Below are 19,402 nucleotides of genomic sequence, written 5' to 3'. Positions count from 1 at the left end.
TTCCTAGCACACACTACTTAACAACACAATGTCTGACCTCTTTTGTTTGCTTAGAACTTTGAAGCCTGCCCTGTTTGTTGTTTCCTTATCACTGTCTCCTATCTTTATGTCACATTATGTTTCCTGCTAGTGTTAACTGGTATTTTGTTTTAATTCTATCTCTTTAAATCTATTTATATCACAATATGTAGCCTATATAGCTATTCTACACACCATCTTAAATTTAATGTCCCTCTTATTTGTTACCAGGAAGTGATCAGTGCCATAGTCCACTCTTCTACAGATTTGCTTATCTTTGATGCTGTTTGCACACCACTTCTGGATACACATGTGGTCTATCTGGTTTTTAGTATGCCCTTCTGGTGTCATCCATGTCCCTTTGTGTACATTTTTATGTTGAAACCACGAACTCATGATGCAGCTACTACTGCCAAAGGCGAAGCTGATCAAGTGGGTGCAACTGTCACTGCTCTTCATGCAGATTGCGTTACCAATCACTGGTTTATACTTGTTGTCTTGAGCTACTATGCTTGTAAAATCAGCGAATACTATTTTAACATTATGGTTTGGCAATAAGACACATATAATCCAATTGAGTGTAAAATTCCTGCCAATTCCCACAGGGTGCATGTACATTAATTAAGGACATTCACTTTTACAGAGTGTTTTAATGTAGGAGATTCTGTTAATGGATTTAAATTCTTTCAGTTCTTTTATTACCGAGTCATGTACATAAAAACCAGTATCTAACTCATGGTGCTCGCCACAGTCCCTTTACAGGGTATTCCCACTGCTTATCTTGATAGAGTCTTAGCCCTTCTATCTGGTCTCCTAGAGAATAACTTCTAGCTCGTATTTCTCTAGTGTCTTGATGATGCACAGTTCCTGACGTGTAGGCTCCTTACTTTCCAGATTCCAAAAGAGAAGTCCACTTTCTATTACCATGTAAAATTCCAGCTGAGGCAGTCCAGATTCCACGGGGTTCGCTTGCAAGTCCTGACCCACACAATTTTTGTACAAGTGGGAAGGTAACCCTTCACAAAACCCCCAACCTGGAAGACCAGTGACAATACATTTCAACAGCCAGTCTAAAGGAGTTGCCTTCTCACTTGCTTTTGACCTGTCTCTGACCATGTTACTTTTGGTTCAACCTGAGTATTTTATTTTCTTAGTACCTATTATTATACCTAAGAGCATTCCTTGACCCACCTGCTGAACAGGCATCTGATGAGAGACTAGCAACTGCACAGGGATTATCTTCAAAACATTTCAATTTCATTTTACAAAAGTAAATAAAACAGAAAGAAACTTCCACATGGGAAGAATATATTAAAAATAAAGATTCCAAGACTTACCAAGCGGGAAAGCGCCGGCAGACAGGCACATGAACAAAACACACAAACACACACACAGAGTTACAAGCTTTCGCAACTGGCAGTTGCTTCGTCAGGAAGGAAGGAAGGAGAGGGAAAAATGAAAGGGTGTGGGTTTTAAGGGAGAGGGTAAGGAGTCATTCCAATCCCGGGAGCGGAAAGACTTCCCTTAGGGGAAAAAAAGGACAGGTGTACACTCGCACACACACACACACACACATGGATATGTGTGTGTGTGTGTGTGTGTGTGTGTGTGTGCGAGTGTACACCTGTCCTTTTTTTCCCCTAAGGGAAGTCTTTCCGCTCCCGGGATTGGAATGACTCCTTACCCTCTCCCTTAAAACCCACACCCTTTCATTTTTCCCTCTCCTTCCTTCCTTCCTTCCTGACGAAGCAACTGCCAGTTGCGAAAGCTTGTAACTCTGTGTGTGTGTTTGTGTGTTTTGTTCATGTGCCTGTCTGCCGGCGCTTTCCCGCTTGGTAAGTCTTGGAATCTTTATTTTTAATTCATTTTACAAAAGATAAGACAGACAGCACCAAGAATTAAACTCAGCTGGAATAAAACTGAATAACAATGCAACAAATCTGCTTTTGTATGCAGATGATTTTATTCTAATAAATGGTTGCAAACAGGCCCTGCAGCTCATGACAAATTGGTCAAGAAATATTGCAGGAAAGGCTGGGCTGTACAAATTAACGAGGAGAAAACAGAGTACATAGGACAAGAGAGAGGCGTCCAATGATGGTACCCCATTAACAGTTGATGAAGTCTCTTCTAAACAGGCATTTTTAAATAGTGGGGAATATTTTTTGGTAATCAGAAAAGAGTGGAAATTGAGATTAAGGCAACAATTGCAATAGCATACCTAACAACTCTGAGAATAGCCTGTCAATAACTGCATGGCAAATATAGAGAGACAGTGCAGGGGGCCCCTCCCTTGGAAAACTTTAAAAATTAGAAGCCAATTTAGGCCTTTAAATGCTGTATTCCAGTTTCTGAGCCTAAATACAGAAGACTTACCTATGCCTACTTTTACAGTACACTTTTTTATTGTGTTTTTTTTTTCCAGTTTCATTTTTTCATTCCAATCGACACAATAAGCAAATCCATGACTATTGGTATCTGGAACATTTACAGAAGCCTATTATTTTGTTCACTTTCCCTCTGGATATGATTTGCACTGTTTTATTTAGTGTTATCACTGGTCTGTTTTTTTATTGTTGTTGTTGTTGTCTTCAGTACTGAGACTGGTTTGATGCAGCTCCCCATGATACTCTGTCCTGTGCAAGCTTCTTCATCTCCCAGTACCTAATGCAACCTACATCCTTCTGAATCTGCTTAGTGTATTCATCTCTTGGTCTCCCTCTACGATTTTTACCCTCCAGGCTGCCCTACAATGCTAAATTTGTGATCCCTTGTGCCTCAAAACATGTCCTACCAACCGATCCCTTCTTCTAGTCAAGTTGTGCCACAATCTCCTCTTCTCCCCAATCCTATTCAATACCTCCTCATTAGTTACGTGATCTATCCATCTTCTCTTCAACATTCTTCTGTAGCACCACATTTCGAAAGCTTCTATTCTCTTCTTGTCTAAACTAGTTTCGTCCATGTTTCACTTCCATACATGGCTACACTCCATACAAATACTTTCAGCAACGACTTCCTGATACATAAATCTATACTCGATGTTAACAAATTTCTCTTCTTCAGAAACGATTTCCTTGCCATTGCCAGTCTACATTTTATATCCTCTCTACTTCGACCATCATCAGTTATTTTACTTCCTAAATAGAAAAACTCATTTCCTAATCTAATTCCCGCAGCATCACCTGATTTAATTTGACTAAATTCCATTATCCTCATTTTGCTTTTGTTGATGTTCATCTTATATCCTCCTTTCAAGACGTTGTCCATTCCGTTCAACTGCTCTTCCAAGTCCTTTGCCGTCTCTGACAGAATTACAATGTCATCGGCGAACCTCAAAGTTTTTAATTCTTCTCCATGGATTTTAGTACCTACTCCGAATTTTTCTTTTGTTTCCTTTACCGCTTACTCAATATACAGATTGAATAACATTGGGGAGAGGCTACAACTCTGTGTCACTCCTTTCCCAACCACTGCTTCCTTTTCATGCCCCTCGACTCTTATGACAGCCATCTGATTTCTGTACAAATTGTAAATAGCCTTTCGCTCCCTGTATTTTATCCCTGCCACCTTCAGAATTTGAAAGAGAGTATCCAGTCAACATTGTTAAAAGCTTCAAAAGCTTTCTCCAAGTCTACAAATGCTAGAAACGTAGGTTTGCCTTTCCTTAATCTTTCTCCTAAGATAAGTCGTAAGGTCAGTATTGCCTCACGTGTTCCAACATTTCTACGGAATCCAAATTGATCCTCTCCGAGGTCCACATCTACCAGTTTTTCCATTCGTCTGTAAAGAATTCGCATTAGTATTTTGCAGCTGTGACTCATTAAACTGGTATTTCAGTAATTTTCACATCTGTCAGCACCTGCTTTCTTTGGGATTGGAATTATTATATTCTTCTTGAAGTCTGAGGGTATTTCGCCTGTCTCATAGATCTTGCTCACCCGTTGGTAGAGTTTTGTCATGACTGGCTCTCCCAAGGCCGTCAGTAGTTCTAATGGAATGCTGTCTACTCCTGGGGCCTTGTTTCGACTAAGGTCTTTCAGTGCTCTATCAAACTCTTCACGCAGTATCTTATCTCCCATTTCGTCTTCATCTACATCCTCTTCCATTTCCATAATATTGTCCTCAAGTACATTGCCCTTGTATAGACCCTCTATATACTCCTTCCACCTTTCTGCTTTTCCTTCTTTGCTTGGAACTGGGTTTCCATCTGAGCTCTTGATATTCATGTAAGTGGCTCACTTTCTCCAAAGGTCTCTTTAATTTTCCTGTAGGCAGTATCTATCTTATCCCTATTGAGATAAGCTTCTACATCCTTCCATTTCTCCACTAGCCATCCCTGCTTAGCCATTTTGCACTTCCTGTCCATCTCATTTTTGAGACGTCTGTATTCCTTTTTGCCTGCTTCGTTTACTGCATTTTTATATTTTCCCCTTTCATCAATTAAATTCAATATTTCTTCTGTTACCTAACGATTTCTAGCAGTCCTCGTCTTTTTACTTACTTTATCCTCTGCTGCCTTCACTACTTCATCCCTCAGAGCTACCCATTCTTCTTCTACTGTGTTTCTTTCCCCCATTTCTGTCAGTTGTTCCCCTATGCTCTCCTTGAAAATCTGTACAACCTCTGGTTCTTTCAGTTTATCCAGGTCCCATCTCCTTAATTTCCCACATTTTCGCAGTTTCTTCAGTTTTAATCTACAGGTCATAACCAATAGATTGTGGCCAGAGCCCACATCTGCCCCTAGAAATGTCTTACAATTTAAAATCTCATTCCTAAATCTCTGTCTTACCATTATATAATCTATCTGATACCTTTTAGTATCTCCAGGATTCTTCCATGTATACAACCTTCTTTTATGATTCTTGAACCAAGTGTTAGCTATGATTAAGTTATGCACTGTGGAAAATTCTACCAGACGGCTTCCTCTTTCATTTCTTAGCCCCAATCCATATTCACCCACTATGTTTCCTTCTCTTCCTTTTGCCTACTAACGAATTACAGTCACCCATGACTATTGAATTTTTGTCTCCCTTCACTACCTGAATAATTTCTTTTATCTCATCATACATTTCATCAATTTCATCATCATCTGCAGAGCTAGTAGGTAGTTGGCATATAAACTTGTACTACTGTTGTAGGCATGGGCTTCGTGTCTATCTTGGCCACAATAATGCGTTCACTATGCTGTTTGTAGTAGCCTACCCGCACTCCTATTTTTTTTATTCATTATTAAACCTACTCCTGCATTACCCCTATTTGATTTTGTATTTACAACCCTGTATTCACCTGACCAAAAGTCTTGTTCCTCCTGCCACTGAACTTCACTAATTCCCACTATATCCAACTTTAACCTATCCATTTCCCTTTTTAAATTTTCTAACCTACCTGCCCGATTAAGGGATCTGACATTCCACGCTCCGATCCGTAGAACGCCAGTTTTCTTTCTCCTGATAACGACATCCTCTTGAGTAGTCCCACCCGGAGCTCCGAATGGGGGACTATTTTACCTCCAGAATATTTTACCCAAGAGGACGCCATCATCGTTTAACCATACAGTAAAGCTGCATGTCCTCAGGAAAAATTACGGCTGTAGTTTCCCCTTGCTTTCAGCCGTTCGCAGTCCCAGCACAGCAAGGCCGTTTTGGTTAATGTTGCAAGGCCAGATCGGTCAATCACCCAGACTGTTGCCCCTGCAACTACTGAAAAGGCTGCTGCCCCTCTTCAGGAACCACATGTTTGTCTGGCCTCTCAACAGATACCCCTCCGTTGTGGTTGCACCTACGGTACGGCCATCTGTATCGCTGAGGCGCAAGCCTCCCCACCAACGGCAAGGTCCATGGTTCATGGAAACCTAATACTCACCAAAGGAACAAAAAAATGTCTAGTTCCTGGCATTTCTGACAAAACAACTAAAAAATTTCTTAGCAGCAAACACTAGTGTTTTGGTGGTGAATTCTAAAAATATGAATAAAACCACTAAACACAGAATGCCACAAAATTATGGAAAATTTCATCAGTCTATAATAATTTACTCCCAGCACAATTTTAAAAAATTGAAGGAGGTGGTCATTACTGTAATAGCATCAGCTTTGTCTGTATTAAGTATGGATAATCAGGTGAACAACACATTTTGTGATGTCACCCACTTAGAAAAACTCCCAACAGCTTACAAATGAATGCCTTGGACCTTGTGATTTCACTTGGTTCAAAAACAGTTTTATTCCTATCATTTAAGCAAACACAGAGGGAATGAATAACGTATCTAGTAAGTCCTAGTGACAAAATCATTTGAATACAGGTTTACTACATCCACAGGAAGGAAATCATAAAAATCTAAAAAACATTTTAGTGGCCTATAATTAGTGAAATGTAAACAGTACCTTTTCAATTTTTTTAATATCACATTGTAAAATGTCTATTTCTGCAATTTTTTAGTTACTTCTTAATTATGGTGATAAATCTGAAACAATTAGACAATCCGCAATAGTTGATAGCCATGCAGCGGCAAACAGAGCATGCTTTGGCTTGTGGGACATACTGTGCAGTAGAGCAGTTTCAAGAAGCTTTAAAATCGAGCTATACCTGAGTGTAATTCTGTTGCTGGCTCTATATGGGTCTGGAGATTTTCATTAAGGAAAACATATGCATAAAAATTGCTAGTCTTAGAGATAAAAATATTGAGGAAAATCTTTGGTCCCAAGAGAAACAATCAGTCAGAAGGCTATTTAAAAAAATCAGTTACTGGCAGACCTATACTTAAAAGGTGATATTGGCTGCAAGATGAAGGAAAGGAGACTGACGTGGGATGCACACCTAATTAGCATGGGAAAGACTACTGCAAACAGCAGTTTCAGGAGGTGTGGCGGGCAAAGGGCCGAGAAAGGCCACGGAGAGTATGGAATGGTGATATCAGCATGGATACAGAGACGATGGGGAAAAGAAGAATGGACTACAGGTGAAGAGAACAGAAACGATTGGTTGAGGAGTTATGGGATTGCAGAAGGTCTCCCAGGCCAAAACAACAATTACAAAGAAGAAATATTTTATTTCTATTTGCTTACATCTAGAAGCACTAGTTTCAATTACTGATGATTGGAAAAATAATTTTCTGCAACAAGATTTTCCCAAGGAACAGCAATTAAGTAACATGTCTATTTTTCACTATAATAGTTCGGATATTCTCATGTGCTAATGAAATACGGAGTTTCATTTAACAAGTTTCTCCTTCAGCCTCAGTTGTGGATCCGGGGTTCGCCTCTGGAGGTGTGGTGACTATTCTCCTGTTCTGCTCCCCACTCCCTCAATCCCCGCCCCCCAACCCCACCATCAGTGATATAACTTGTCATCACACCTACTTTAAATTAAAACATACATCTGTAATTTTAATAACAACAATAAGGTATGTAATATGTCTTAATGCAATAATTTGTTTGCATCAGAGCTTAGGCCATCACTTTGGCACGACTTCTGAGAAATTTAGAGAAATACAACATTTAAAAGAAGCATTTGCCCAAAATGCATGTGTCTCGCAATTTATTTGCGAGATATTTTAATAGCAGCAATGTTTGACAAAATAATTTAACGCATATAGAATGAATTATTTCACTTAACACTACAACTGTCAACCCAAGTCTGTGACAATGTCTCTGTGTGTAAATGAAAGAGAGGGATGGAGGAATGCTGATTATGGAAGTTGTTTCTGGCTATGTTCTACTGTAATTATATCACAAGAATAATATCTTTTGTTATGTGTTATATGACAGTCTGTCTGTCTGCCTGTTAAGATCTGTCTTTCTCGGAAATTACAATAGTAAGTGCGAAACTACACAAAAAATTTAAATGTAAAATTTAAAACTCAAACATTCTTGAAAGTCTTGGAATTTTCAAGACCATTATTTTGCCAGTACCAATTCTGGCAACAGACAAAAACCATCAAGATTCTCGATTCCCGGGATGGATGAACTATGTGCTCCGAGGCGACAAAGTCGTGGGATACCTCCTCATACTGTGTTGGGCCACCTGTTGCCCGGTGTAGTACAGCATCTCAACATGGCATGGATTCAAGAAGTCATCAAAAGTCTCCTTCAGAAATACTGAGCCACACTCCCCTCTCCCACAGCCCATAATTGTAAAAGTGTTGCCAGTGCAGGATTTTGTGCATGAACTGACCTCGCAGTGATGTCCCATAAACGTTTGATGGGATTCATGTTGGGCGATCTGGGTGGCCAAATCATTCTCTCGAATTGTTCAGAATGTTCTTCAAAGCAATTGCAAACAACTGCAGATAGTGATATGGCATGTTGTTATCCATAAAAACTCCATGGTTGTTTGCTAACATGAAGTCCATCAATGGCTGCAAATGATTTCCAAGAAGTCAACCATAACTTTTTCCAGTCAATGACTGGTTCAGTTGGACCAGATAACTCAGTCCATTCCATGCAAAGACAGCCTACACCATTTTGGAGCCACCACAAGCCAACTTGAGTCTTTGGCTTCGTAGGGTATGTGACACAGTACAACCCTTCCGTCAGCTCTTTCCAACTATAAATAGGACTCATCTGACCAGATGACAACGCCACACTTTTCCAGTCGTCTACAATGCAACCAATATGGTAATGAGCGCAGGAGAGGCACTGAAGGCGATCTCATACTGTTAGCAAAGGCACTCGCATTGGTCATCTGCTACCACAACCCATTAATGTCGAATTTTGGCCCCATCGTCCTAATGGATAAATTAGTCTTACGTTCTACATTGATTTCTGCAGTTATTTCATGCAGTGCTGCTTGTCTGTTAGCACTGACAACTCTAGCAAGTGCCAATGCTCTCTGTGATTAAGTGAAGGCTATCGGCCACTGTGTTGTCCGTGATGAGGGGGGTAATGCCTGTATCTTGTATCCTTGGCACACACTTGACACTGTGGATCACAGGATACTGAATTCCGTAATGATTTCTGAAACAGAATACCCATTGTGTCTAGCTCCAACTACCATTCCGCATTCAAAGTCTGTTAATTTCCTCTGTGCAGCCACAATCATGTCAAACTTTTACACATGAATCACTAGAATACAAATTACAGCACCATCAATACACTGGCCTTTTATACCTTGTGTATGCGATACTACAACTATCTGTGTATGTGCAAATCAAACTTCCTGGCAGATTAAAACTGTGTGCCAGACTAAGACTCGGACCTTAACCTTTTGGTGGCAAGTGCTCTGCAATCTGAGCTACCCAAGCACTACTCAAACCCATCCTCAAAGCTTTAATTCCACTAGTACCTTGTTTCCTACATTCCAAACTTCACACAATCTTTCCTACAGATCTTGCAGAACTAGCACTCCTTCCAAAAAAGTATATTGTGAAGACATGGATTAGTCACGGCCTGGGGAATTTCCAGAATTAAATTTTCACTCCGCACTGAAGTGTTCACTGATATGAAACTTCCTGGCATAACACAATTGCATGACTTGTCACCTCAATATATATATATATATATATATATATATATATATATATATATATATAACTAGCTTAGCGCCCGCTACTTTGTTCACAACCACTATCGCCTGCATAGATTTTTTGTTTTGTTTTACTTTAATCAAATTTGTATGTTGTTCACAAACAGCAATGTCTTCTAAGCTTTTCATGCTAATTAAGGCCTTGATCTTTTTTGAATGTACTTCTGACCAAAAAGCAATTGTGGTAGTTGGAGAACATTGTTTTTGTTAATCATGCCTTTTGCATTCTTGTAGTCATATTTCCATAAAATATTTCTTTAATTCTAACAAACACTGAAGATTCAGCTCTAATTTTTTTTTAAATTTAAGGAAATATTTCCGTAAAAACTTTCATCCCGTTTCACCTTCTTAGGAGTTGGATTTCCAAACACAGCAAAACCCATATTTCTTCACTTCTAACCAAGATGCCAAACACCAATTTTAAAATTTACCTTTAAAAATGCTTTCACAATGAAACAATTACAAAAAGGAAAGTTGCCACTCACAATATAGCGGAGATGCTGAGTCGCAGATAGGCACAACAAAAAGACTCACAATTAAAGCTTTCAGCCGTAAAAGCCTTCATCAACATGACACGCACGCACACAAAAACACACACTGGCAGTGTGGTTTCAGTTGCCTGAGACTGTGTGTGTGTGTGTGTGTGTGTGTGTGTGTGTGTGTGTGTGTGTGTGTGTGTGTGTGTGTGTGTGTTTTTGTTGACAAAGGCCTTAACAGCTGAAAACTTTAATTGTGAGTGTGTTTTTGTTGTGCCTATCTGCGACTCGGCATCTCCGCTATATTGCGAGTGGCAAGTTTCTTTTTCGTAACTGTTACATTCCATCCTGGATTTTCTGTTGTTTGACTTTCACAAAGAAATATTTTCATAAAATTCCTCACCCCATAATACACTTACACAGGAGTTGACTTTCCGGAAACATTGAAATACAAATTTTTTTAAATTTCTAATTGAGAATCCAGATTCAAAATTTCATAAATTTAACTTTAAAAACACTTTCATAATGAAATATTTTCATAAAACATCTCATCCCCTTTTTCACCCCCTAAGGGCTTGAGTTTCCAAAAATACATTTTCTTTTTTTTAATTTGTAACTGAGAAGTCAAATATCAATGTTCATACACCTACCTTAAAAAATACTTTAGTAGTTCTCTAATACTGACATATTTTTAAAAACCTTTCACCCACTATTCAACACCCATAGTGGCTAAGTTTCCAATGCTAAAATACACATTTCTTCATTTTTGACAAAGAAACAAAATACCAATTTCCATAGGTCTAGCTTCAAAAAATCCTTCATACATTATTTCACCATCTTAGGGATGGAATATCAAAAAATCCCTTCTTAAATGATGCCCACAGAATAAAATCCATACCCCTTCCAATTTCAAGTTTCTATCCTTAGCAGTTTGGGCTGGGCAATGAGGAGTCAGTGAAGCAGTCAGTTGGGACATTGCTTTTATACATATGACTCCTGTCCTACTGGCACTTGGCCATTTTTTTCCTTATCAGCTCAACATAGCTTGCTGGGATGTGGAGGGGGGCGGGGAGGTAATGTTCCACCATCACCAATTCAATACTTGTGGAGAAAGTCATTTGTTTGACCCCAAAATGCAACTTTCAATAGTGAACCCCCAAGTTTTTGGCAGCTTTTGAGACATAATATTTCTGACAATATTTTCTTAAAACACAAAATGTTGGGTCATCTTATACAACTTTTTGCATTCTCTTAGAGGGAATAATAATAAAAAGCCATAAATTTTCATACAGATAATTTGAAGGAAAGTTGGCCAAGAAAAATAGCCGCTTGAAGAAAAGAGAGAGAGAGAGAGAGAGAGAGAGAGAGAGAGAGAAGTTTAGCTTTTTATGTCTTCGGAAGCAAGTCAGTGATAAACTTGAAACTTTGTATGTGATAATTTACCATCACATTGTCTTAGAATATAAAAATTTCATTCTCCTACTGCTTTTCAATAGTTTACACATTGAGGGCACATTTTGCAATCATGATAAAAAAGAAAAGTATTTTCAGCCCGCTCTTACAAACAAGTATTTTCTGCAAACTCTTTTAAACGATTTTCTTTAGAAAGGCTATGTTCTGAATCACCTAAAAAACTAGATTTAATTTTGCAATGCGAGCCTAAGGCCCTGAAAAAAGATAATTAGGAAGTAAAGGCGAAGTGAAAATATGCTCACAAAGTGCTGGTACTCTAATTAAATCAGACATTTTATTATATATCTAAAAACAAAGATGATGTGACTTACCAAACGAAAGCGCTGGCAGGTCGATAGACATACAAACAAACACAAACAGACATACAAAATTCAAGCTTTTGCAACCAACGATTGCTTCATCAGGAAAGAGGGAAGGAGAGGGAAAGACGAAAGGATGTGGGTTTTAAGGGAGAGCGTAAGGAGTCATTCCAATCCCGGGAGTGGAAACACAAGCTGACATTTGTAAAGGCATTTACAAATGTCTGCTTGTGTGTGTGTGTGTGTGTGTGTGTGTGTGTGTGTGTGTGTGTGGGAGGGGGGGGGGGGGGGGGGGGGCGGCGTGTGGGCGCGCGCGTAAATGTATACTTGTCCTTTTTTCCCCCTAAGGTAAGTCTTTCCACTCCCGGGATTGGAATGCTTCCCTTAAAACCCACATGCTTTCGTCTTTCCCTCTCCTTCCATCTTTCCTGATGAAACAACCGTTGGTTGCGAAAGCTTGAATTTTGTGTGTTTGTTTGTGTGTATCGACCTGCCAGCGCTTTTGTTTGGTAAGTCACATCATCTTTGTTTTTAGATATATTTTTCCCACGTGGAATGTTTCCCTCTATTATATTCATGACATTTTATTATGTATTATAGTTGGGAATATAATATCAAAAATTCTGGTAAATAGGAAGATAGTACAAGTCAGAAGAACCTAAAAAATCAAAACAAAGGAGGACGTCACTTCTTGCAACTCATGACAATATATTTCAACAGTGTTCCTATTGCGAAAATTTAGCTGTGTATTAGCAAGACAATAGAGATCACAGCAGTACAACTGTTGCACAACAGCTGGAACACACATTTTACAAACTGCCTTTTTACACCAATGTCACATGTGCAAATTTTGGTGACGTTCGTAAAAGTCTGCCTGACATTTCTGAAAGTAAATTGGAGTTAATGAGAATTCTGAATGTGTCTTTATTTTTATTGCTACTGATGTGCTTGTTTACTTCTGGCCAAAACTATAACTTATTTTAGATTTGCATAGTTCGCTGGTTATGTGGGACATACAGGTACTCCTCAAAAATTGTGTAAATGTGTTCCTATGGTCCATGTTGGCTTCACTAATGCCGATTTCCTTTAAAGTGAGGGAACAAGCATCCCCATCATCATTGGGGCCATACCAGAAGCTGTGCAACAGCAGCTATGGGTGAGTTTCTTTACTACGGGATCTCAAGTATGTTAAGAGTTTGTTTTCATAGGGTATCAAGCTAGACAAGTTTTCTTTTAAGATCTTAAGTTTACAGTTACTTCAAGCTACTTGAATTTTTTTCACAAGTTTCATTAGTTTGCGAAAACTATACTGCACTGCCAGTCACATGCTGACGCTGATGGAGCTAGAATAACTGCAATAATTTGCTGTTTTGGACTCTAGCACTTGCCACTCAATGATGACCAACAAAATGAAGTTTCTGGGCTATGTTGGTACATAGAACAATAAAGTGTCCTGTTCTTTCTGAGTTGCTCTATTTCATCAGTTGGGAAAAAAAAATTATATTCTCTAGTTTCTGATAGAGTGAGCCCATATTTAAATCTCAGTTCTTGTGACTATTTTTGTCAATTTCTACTTTGGTGAGAAAGCAAATTTAATCTCATTAACGCTTTCAGTGCAGAAGTGAAACGAATCTATAGGTACAATAATCTGCCTATTAACAGGCCTTTGCAAGACTGCTTGCTAATCACTTTGTTATTTCTCCAATCCCTCTGCAAGGCAAATTTCCATGACTTGGAGAGAAACACAATTCCATTCTGCTGTCAGTTCAAAGCTTCTTTTATGATAGCACAGACCAAGAAATTTTTTTAAAGTTTTGTGTTGGGTGCTGGAGCCATCAGTGAAAGAATGGATGTGGGAAATCTGGGCAAACTGTGTTCTTACATGGTTTGATACTTGTCTGTTTCCTCGTGGAAACCTTACGCTGCATCCTGAATAATAAATAAACAATTTTTGGCATAATTCACTAGGATGATAAATTCATCATCCTTTAGACCAAATTTACGGGCTTAAAAATGGAAGCTTCAATATTTAGCACTATAATGATAGCATGGCAGATTCCAAATTTTTGTTCCTTCTTCAATAAATTCATGCACTGCCATTTACTTTGTGTCCAGAGTGTCCTGATTGCAGAATGCTAACTGCCATGCAGGCTCAAGTGATTACCTCGAGACACAAAAAAAGAGAAGACTATACTTATTACTGGATACGTTATGCACTTCCATTATTTATAAGAAAAGAGTTTAATGAGCTCAATGTTTTAGGCATGTTTTGAATAGCAAAAGACTCCTTTCTCACAGTTTGTAAGTTTCCTGATTCAAACTCACTTCCTATTCATTACGACTGCCAATTTTACTTTCCCCAAACATTACTAAACAACAGTAAAACATACCTTCATCTTATCATTTTGGACCCCCTTATATGCTCACACTGCAGAAGTAAATCTAGTTTTTAAGTGGTTTAGAATATGGTCTTTACATTGGAAACTGTTTACAAGAGTTTACAGGAAGTATTTTTTTGTAAATTTGGGCTGAAAAATGCTTATTGTTGGTGCTTTTACACAAAATGTGAACTTTAATTTGTACACCCCTAGAAAGCAGTAAAATAATGAAACATGATATTCTGAGACACTGTACTATTGAAACCTGCACTATGGGGTCAAACAAATGACTATATCTATGGGAATATTAAACTAGTCAAAATAAAACTTCAGCAAAGTTTGCAGAACACATGCAAATGTTTACACACATTTTATTCAAAATCCATTATGGATATGTAGGAACTTTTTAAGAAATCAGACCACTTGGCATGGAATGGCCCAGAATGTTTGTAGTTCAAACCACAAAAGACAATGTGATATCTTACAAGACAAGTCATCATCTGTCAATTTCCCAATGATAAGATTTATAGTATCCAATGACACAACTGAACGTGCCACTTCAATGAGAGAATATTTTTGCTATTTCTCAAAGTGTGTAAGTAGCCTGTCAGTATGACATTTTAGAACAATTTTAGAATGAAGAACTAAAGAAAAGAAAGAAAAAGTCTGTACAAAGTTTATGGCTAAGACCTTAGCATGTTATTGTAATTTTATTGCAAATGGTTCTCACTATAATGATGTAATCTTACCTTCAGCCACAATTTGAAGTTTTCCACTCCACAGCTGAAAGAAAACAAATGGGCGGGGCAAAAACAGTGATGTTAATCTACCATTTAAAAATGGAATCCAAGCCATGCAACAGCACGTCTTTTTTCTCATACAGAGTTCACCACGAATTATAACAGTATTAAGTGTTAGGAAAAAAATCTTGCAATGCAGCATACATGACACTTGAAAGTTGCTTCCCCCAGCTCCCCTCCATCCCCAGCCCCCATCACCAAAGAGCAAAAAGAGCCACATTTCATTTTCATGAATTGTAAAGCTCCCTTCCTAATCAATGTTAAAAGACAAAAAGCAATAACCCCAAATATCTAAAAGATAATTGAGTGACTGAATTTATTGAGCAATTTATATGCCCCAAATCACAGGACTTTGCACAACAACTGGTTAGTTGCCTTATTCCCAATGTCATGAACTAATGCAATCAGTCTTCCAATTCAATAAAACAATATAACTTTTTACCTTTTCTGTAAAAGTTTCTCATTTTCCTATTAACTATGAAACTCACTTAGTATACAGTTCAGCACAATTCTTCACACAGGAACATACTTTGCAGATTATTTAAGCAATGTGCCTCAAAATATTTTAGTGGCTGTTAACAAAGCTGAAGCACTTCCCAGTTTAAAATGGCATTCCATTGCCCCCTGCCCTTCGAACCTTCAGTTATTTCATGATGTTGAATTACTCTGCTTAATTACTAAACAGTTAACTTAGCTGTCTGTACTTATACAGTACCTGTCCAACTACTGTTTAAAACCCTTTATCCCATATGATGAGCACAATAGTGCTAATTGTACTTACCAATGAGAGGATGGAGGTAGCTTCAAATTCTGATAATCAGTGCCTAGTCTACAGTATGTTTCACACATACTTCACTGGGAAATGCAACCTGCCAGCAGCATCTGTAAGTAAAAAAAATTAGAGCTTCCATTCCAGGCCAAAAACAAAATACAGCTAATACAAATTGGAAAAATTCACAAATCTTGAACAATACACAGGAGTCGCTGTACTTTCAAATTTGCATTTATTACAGTACATTTTGTCTAAAATCTTGATCATAATGCCATTGCAGTTTGCTTTACTAACTGATGTACTGTTAAAATAAAAATAATTTGCAATCTTAATAGAAAGGGTACACTAACTTTCAATTTAGGAAGGATTAATTTGATCATTATTTCTGACATTTTTTTCAAATGCATTAAAAATGGGGAGGCAGTTGTGAAACACCCATAGGACACATAAGATGTCAATATATCTTCATACACGTACACACCATCAACAGGTATGCACGTGATTGGAATTGCAATTCTCTGTGACAGATAGAATGACCAATAAAATGCATTAGTGATGTTACCAATGTAAGTAGTGCGGACAGTGTCAGATGTCGAGCGATCGCTGTTTAGGATGCTGTATTCGTGTGAGATATCATAATCAGCATCTGACAGAGTTTGGAAGGGACCTCATTTAGGGCCTCAATTTGGTCAGCTCGTTTAATCGTGCAATATCCAGATCTGCAGGGTATTTCGATGTGATACTTGCCACCCGATATTGGACTGCTTTGGAACGTGAGACCAAGTGTGCTTGTCAAGATTTAGGTCTGCTACATCAGACCTACATAGGGGAGGATAGCCGTATTGTGCACAAGACATATCGACACATTCTCATCTGCAGCTGCCATATGAGAACAAATAATGTATGCTCTGCTCAAGATACTGTGTTATCCTGCACCACAGGTTGGAGACGTAGCAGCAGCTGACTAGAGAATTACCATTCCACACGTAAGTTATCTTTAACACAACACAGATGACTGCATTAGGACCGATAACGTGACTGGAAAATATGGATTGCTGATGGCATCACATTGTTACTGACAATGAATTGTGGTTCTACACTATCAATGAAGTGGCCAGTCTTCCAATGTTTGGAAAGGCACAGTTGTGTTACTCCTGGTCTCACAGTGTGGGAAGCCATTGTGTATTACTTCAAGTCACAGTTGGCAGTGATCGAGGGAACTTTAGACAGCATCATGACAAGACATCCTGCATCCCCACGTGTTACCTCTCACGTGGCACCATTTTTTTGAACAGCACAATGATCTTCCACACACGACACATGTGTCTACTAACTGTATGCTCAGTGTTGGGGTACTCCCGTGGCCAGCAAGATACCAGGATCTGTCCCTGATACAACACATGTGAGGGCAGCTTGCATGTCTATTCTGTCCCAGTGCCAGTATGTGAAGTACAGTTACAAGTTGTGGGCCATCACCTCAGGACATGGCTTTGTGGCAACCCTCACCATCAAAACAATGCACGCACCCAGGTCAGAGGGGTCCAATGCCATAGTGATAAGTGGGCTCATACTGTTTGTAAATTAGACTCTATATTGGCGGAACACCATCACATAACGGTCTCAACTTGTGAAGTTTCAGTTCATTTTCTCCTCCCCTTCTTGGTGCTTCCCACTCTCTCTCTTTCTTTCCTTTTTTTCTTTTTATGCAGGTAATAGTTTCAAATGTATCACTAGAAAATGTTGCTTATGATATAAATTGCTTGTTCTAGTATTTGAATTTAACCAAACACATAAATTGCAGCAATGCAAAAGGTGCTCTTGTGGGTTAGCACTTTCTTCAACTGATGCATTTCATTATTTCTGAGAAATACAAGCTTTCTTTCGTGTTGGAAAGAAGGAGATCAACAGAGTTATCTTTTATAATTGTTTACTTATTGACACATAAGAAAGCCAAGACAGCCATTGATCTCACGAGGGCTCGAACTCATATGTGAAGTAGCAAAATAATGCGAGTAAAGAGAATAACAGGCAAGGAGTGCTATATTATGAGTGTGTGGATAAGTTGAGAACTTGGCTCTGATGGAAGGCATGCTAGGATAGTCTGTGCAGGTGCAATGACCACTGTGTACCGATAGGTTAATGGTCAAAACAGCTGCCTAGTAAGCAGGAGACCCAGGTTAAAATCTCGGGCTGGCACAAATTTTCAAGTTTCCCTACTGATTTCAATCAATTCCCTCTTGCAGCCAATATCTGTAATTCCTTTCAGTCTAAATTTATGGTTTTATTCACCTTCAGTTGTAACAGGAAATTCATCAGAGCACTCAGGAAAGGACAATGCTACTTCGTGCTGCTACTTATTATTTATACCAAAACAAGTGTCACCAAGCTCTTCAATGACATGTTGATGTGAAAAAATGCCACTGAGCACTATGGTTTGAGGTCTATCATTAAGCAGATAATTCCCCTGTTATTGGCTGGGCGAGTCAGTTCACAAATCAAAGGAAGATAATGTATAGGCTCCTTACCTAGTACACCACTATGGTGTTCAAACTAACTTTTGAATCAATTGCAGCTTTACTTTCTTTTTTTAAGTACAACATACCAGAAAATGTTTTTTGGGCATAATTGCTTTCATTTTTCATACAAGCTAAAATGACTATTTTATTATCTTCATATGCCCTTCCGTTTTCCTCAAGAAACCATGTAAACAATACAGCTGCTACTTTTTCTGTAAGATTTTTCATCTACATACACAAACCAGAATTTTATGAAAATTAAAAATGTAATTTTATCAGTTACTTGAAGGTTGGTCTGAAAACAACAGTGTTCTACTACACATAGGTGTTACAGCCATGCCTTCCTCCAACTCTGGAACTGACTCATCCAGCCAGTTACTGGAAACCTACAATTTAATGTGGACCAAGAACCACAGTGCTGCTATTCATTTTTCACATCAACAGATCATTGCACAAGATGATACAAAATATAAAAAAAACTGGGTGCAGACCTACATACCTAGGGTCTCGCACTCACCCACCAAGTCAGATACGACATTAAAATGGTCTGGTAATGTCATTCTCAGGGCACATATGACAAATTGCCCTGCAAAGTTCAATATGATAAAGAAACATTTCGTTGCTACCAAATCCAATTTCCAAGTGTATCAGCAATTCTACTTACAAAAACTGTAAATTATTATGTCCATTTAGTAAGGGAGGTAACACAAAAATCAAAGAGTTGTAAGAAAAGTACAGATGAAAGTTCGGTCTTAATTACGTGGCATAAAAATTCACTCAGCTCAGATAATCTTCTACACTTACAACTTTAATCTTTTACACATTGTAGGGAAGCAAACCATTTTTATTTGTGATATTCCAAATAGGATTATTAGCAATGACCTATTAATAACCATTGTTCATGTATTGGTTGAAGCCATGGCTCGCAACCATCAAATTTGGAAGTTCTCACTGTTCTTCCATCTTGCACTGGCTCTCTAGGGTAAACGTGCCAGTTTCACTCTAGTATTGTGTAACAAGTGCAGGTGTTGACAGCTGGTAAAATTTAGATTGGGAAATGTTCCATACCTCCTCTTACAGCCACTGCCAGTCAACACAATCTACTCACTTCCCTTCCCTTCCCTCCACTGATCTTACAAAAAGGTTTT

At 38.5% G+C, this 19,402-nt stretch overlaps 1 protein-coding gene across 2 annotated transcripts in view; it reads right to left on the bottom strand.

The window, feature by feature from the left end:
• LOC126293353 (AN1-type zinc finger protein 6) overlaps positions 1 to 19,402 on the bottom strand; it is a 104,861-nt gene that overhangs the window by 76,149 nt on the left and 9,310 nt on the right. Inside the window, exons 2-3 of one of the 2 annotated variants that reach the window (XM_049986550.1) lie at positions 15,748 to 15,848; positions 14,916 to 14,949 (exon numbers count right to left, since the gene is read on the bottom strand). The gene's annotated coding sequence lies outside the window, so the exon portion shown is untranslated. The remainder of the gene's footprint in view (positions 1 to 14,915; positions 14,950 to 15,747; positions 15,849 to 19,402) is intronic. The other variant, XM_049986549.1, reaches the window with a different exon arrangement.

The sequence above is a fragment of the Schistocerca gregaria genome, chromosome 10 (assembly GCF_023897955.1).
Source record: "Schistocerca gregaria isolate iqSchGreg1 chromosome 10, iqSchGreg1.2, whole genome shotgun sequence".
Taxonomy (NCBI): domain Eukaryota; kingdom Metazoa; phylum Arthropoda; class Insecta; order Orthoptera; family Acrididae; genus Schistocerca; species Schistocerca gregaria.
The sequence above is the reverse complement of the archived record's forward strand: the minus strand, read 5'-3'. Positions and strand labels throughout refer to the sequence as shown.